Genomic DNA, 4,660 nt, shown 5'->3' with positions numbered 1-4,660 from the left:
AGTTATTAAAATGATTAATATGATTTTGAAATACATCTAGAGAGCATAAACAAACAACAAAAGATAATTCTTGTTATTTCATTTGCGGTGTCCTTGCAAAGCCCCAATATCAAACACCTGGTTACAGCTGGGAGAACCAACTGTAGACTATGAGACAGGGATTAAAATTTTCTATAGCAGCAAGGTTTTTGCTTCAATCTTATTTTGAAAACCCCCGCATGTGTATGTTGAACAATTTCTTTGCAGTGCATGAATGCAAAACATCTTTTCGTCAGAATGACTATTAGAAGTGACTCTCCTTTCTTCTCTTTTACATGACAATGATCAGCTAGTCACATAACTATTCCTATTTTAGCAATTTAAGATTTTCAATTATGATGTTACTTGTTTTTACCCCATTCTTTTTGTGACATTTGTTTAATATTTGTTAAACTAAAGTACTGATAATGTATAACCTTTTAATTTATAACAGGAGACAACTGAGTGGCTATTCTTCTAGCCTTCTAGCCTTAAGATTCTGCTAATCCTATGAATATTTACAATGACTGGCTTGAAGAGAATAACAACCTAGATGGCTATCATATGTATCAGGTTCTATACAATGACTATGTGCATATAGCTGGATGAACTTTCCATGGTGAATGAACTCTTTGGGAATTTATTTTAAAATGTATAGAGAGCTAAAATAATTTTATTTGAAACATAAAATGAATTATAATTTTAATGCTTTCGAATGTATGTTTAAGATGTTTTTTCTGTTTGTTCTTTACACTACTTTCCATATTCACTATTATTTTTCCAGCCAGTGTCTTAAACCAATGCCAGATGCATTTACTAGTTCTCAATAAATGTTGAAGGCTGTCCTGTGTTCCTGACACTGAGCAGTCTTTGGATTTGATGCTAAACTTCAGCTGCAAAGTAAAACATTTTAAAGCACTACCTTTGGAAGTCAGAAAGTATAAATGTCACCTTCTGTACAACATAGTGTTGATTTCCGAAATGTGCTGAAGATATCAGCAGAATGAAATGAAAGAGGAAACAAATTTGCTTTTCTTTTGCTGATATCTGCAAATGGAGCAGATTTAGTACAGAGGTATCAACCATGCAAATCATATATTGTAAAAAAAATCCCCCAAATTAAACAAACGATATGACAGACAACCGAAGCTTGTCCCCTGGAACAGTTCAGTCTAATATTAGATCTACCAAGATGAAAAGTACATGTTCCTTACTTCTGTCTAAATGTAAACATGACTAGATCATGTTTTAGATTCCCTAATCAATTTAGAGCTCTCAGTGACATTTGCTATCATTGGCTATAGCATCCTTTTTGACAATTAAGAATTGAGGCACTGCTGTGCAGTAATTCTGTTCCTTCCTAAGTGGGCTATTCCAATCAGTCAATGATGAAAGAGAGGTTAAATCTTTGGGCAATTCAGTGTTGGGGTACCCCAGGGCTCAGCCCTTTCTTCTGTTAGAAGTGGTTTAGGTGAGTATCATCACTATAAATCTCCACCAATGATATGGAAGCTTTGACCTTGTGTCAAAATGAGAGATCAAAGGGAGTAGAACTGACTAAGTCTGAATACCAACAAGATGAAGTTGCTGTTAGGCCTCAGGTACCACATAGGTTCAATCTATTGCTTTTGATAGGATTGTGATTCCTCTGAAGGAGTAGTGTGTGCATTTTTGACTTGCAGCTCTTGCTATAACCTTTCTTGGACTGGGAGGCATTGAAGACAGTAACTTAAATCATTGAAATTTTCTGGTTAGATTTCTGAAATTTATTCTGTGTGTGGCTGCCCTTGACAATGACACAGAAGCTATAACTGCATGGAATGTGGCTGCCAGTCTGTCAACTGATACCTAACTGATTTAGAAGATTTACATCTATACTGTAGAAACTACATTGCTTCTAGCTTCAATGCAAGATATCACCTGTTTCTTATAAATACCTTTAAGGCTTCTTTGGGATTGCAAGACAATAGGTTCAAGCCAAGGTGAAATGTCAGAAAGGATTTTATTGAAAAACATCAAGAGTTACAGAAAAAGAAATGGATATCAATATATATTTCTTCATCTTTCAGAAATCCCAGAAAGGACAGCACAGACCCTTTAGACCCAGCAATTGTGCAGCACCTTTTCTTCTCAAGACTGAGGTCTATACCAAGGTTCAACTTTCTTAGGAATTTCCTACTTTTTAATACTTTTCTAAAGACTCAGGGTATATAAGCAGTAATCTGGAAATGGTTTGGTAGCCCACTTTCCCACTGACTTGGTTGAAACTTGAGACCTTTGACTTTCTGACAGATATATTTTTAAGTAAAGCAATGTCCCTAAGCAAAATAAAGCAAAACAAAGTCAAGGATAGTCTGCTGATATATCTTGTCAAAAAAAACCCTGGGAACTCAGACTTTGCAAACAAATTTGTTACATCCAAATTGCCTCAACTGGCTTAATACCCCTTTCTATATCTTATATGTCCAAAGGGAAAAAGGGCTCCACAACACTATCTTGCTAGTCTTTCCCAATGCCAGAGTGGTCCTCATGAGGAGATTGGCAGGCAGAGACCCAGAGGAAGGCATTTTCAACCAAAGCCAGCTGACTTTGGAACTCCAGCTCCCCTAGAAGCCAAGAAGACTGCCACTCTGTCAAACTTTTTATAAACTTTAGAAAGTCTATAAAATGGGGGTCTTTTGCAAGCCTTTAGTGTGGAGAACATCAATTAGGCAGAGTGCAGTGGTGGAATTTTAAGTGCACTTTTAACTAATTACTATTATTATGTTTTTATAAATGTAAGTTTCCTAGAATGTCACAAAAGGCAGCATGCAAATGGCTGCACAAATAATACATTATCCATGTATCAAATTCACTGTATGAAACCAACTAGACAAGGAATGATCTGCATTTGGTTGGTTAAAGAAATGTCCTTGGAATTCCAAAATGAAATTATTTCACAATAGAAGGTCCATCTTTCCATGATCTTACAGGTAAACTGGGGACCTACTGCTTTATTATCCATAAAGATTATTTCAAGTCAACATCTTGTCAAAATGGTAATCAATTCACCATTGAGTTTTCTGTCAGTTTAGGAAGCTTGTATGGCCTTTTCCCAGCTGCAATGTTCTATTATTTCTACTGTTCCAATAAGCATGTTGGTTCATCTGAGATGACTTATTCTGGATCTCTCTGCAGTTTTTATGAGCACAAATAAATACCAAGCACAAGTATCTTTTTGGATTTTTCCATAAAATTTAAAATCAGTGAATTTTTCAGTGGAAGAAGACCACATTCTATCTATGGCAATGCCTCTAGAATTGTTTTCTATGAAGAAATGTTCTAGAGGCATCTCCAGGGGTAGATGATAGTTTTGATAGATAGAAATAGAACTTTCAAAGAAAAATGTTTTTCTTTATCAAATTGAATGAATAAATGTAGGGAGAAAATGCAGGATAATTTTTCTGCCAAGGGTTAGACTAATCCAAACCATACTATCTCTTTCCTTTCTCTGGCGAGAATGGAGAACTTTTACCCCTCATGTGCTGTACAGCTTTAATTTTGTTCAGCTTTAGATTCCATAAAACTTGTTGATTTTTCTGTGGCTAGAAATAACCTTAATTGGCTTCTTGGGGCTTTTAATGTAGAAGTCATTTGCAATGCATGGTATCATACCCTGGGAAAATACTTCATTTCATTGTTCCTCTGCCAATATGATCTAATAATAATAGTTGTACCTCCCACCTTAAAGAGAGTGCTTTTATGGACTATTCCAAAGTGGCTTCTGTGGTTGGTTTATTAAGCTCTTCTTTGCCAGTAAACAATATTTGAAATAAATTATTCTTGACTTGAAAGTCGTTCCAGCATTGAGTAGTACAAAAACCAGCTAAGAAACCTGAAAACCAAAACTGTTTTCAGAGAAAACTGAAGATTCTTCTTGCTAAGGAAATTCTAGAACACATGGTTATTTCTATAAACATTTTTAAGGCTGAAAACAAAGTCAATGAATGCAAACCTTTTCATAAAAAAATAAAATAAAATGCTGGAGCAACTGTTTCAGTGTTTGCATTGAGGAAAAGAAAAACAACTTATTCAAATGGCAGTAGTGGGAATAGGAGATTTTTTTGATCAAATGAGAAATTAAGCTTTTAAAAACACATTTTATTTCCACTTATTTCCACTTTATTTCCGCCTTTGCTATGAAGCATTCTTGATTCTTTCCCAAAAGTAACTTTATAGCTGCCATTTGAGAAACGTAAGTAGTAACTGATCCAAAATCAGTTGCTGGGATTTATGTTTATGAGAAGTGAATTAAGAATTTAACTGTGTCTACATATTAAAAACATATTTGAAAAAAAAACCCTCCGTTTTACTCAATAATTCCCAGCCTGGAAGCAAGCGCTCCAGGGCAGCATAAGAGGTATAATCATTCAGATTCATTTCTGAAGCTTATAGGAAGAATCCCAAAAGTAGTGGCTACTATACAAGTTAGCTGCTGTTTCATGAAGCTAGGAAGAATTTTATTCACCTACATAACGGCAGTTCTGTCCTCATAGCAACTTGGTTAGACCTTTATAGTACAAGCTTTATTAACCTGTAAATATTTGATGTCTTAGCTGGATCTATTTTAGTGTTAAATGGGTTTGTACTGTTCTAAAAGAAA

This window comes from Pantherophis guttatus, chromosome 5 (genome assembly GCF_059756535.1).
Source record: "Pantherophis guttatus breed Tessera chromosome 5, ASM5975653v1, whole genome shotgun sequence".
Classification (NCBI taxonomy): domain Eukaryota; kingdom Metazoa; phylum Chordata; class Lepidosauria; order Squamata; family Colubridae; genus Pantherophis; species Pantherophis guttatus.
Note: the sequence above shows the minus strand (reverse complement) of the source record.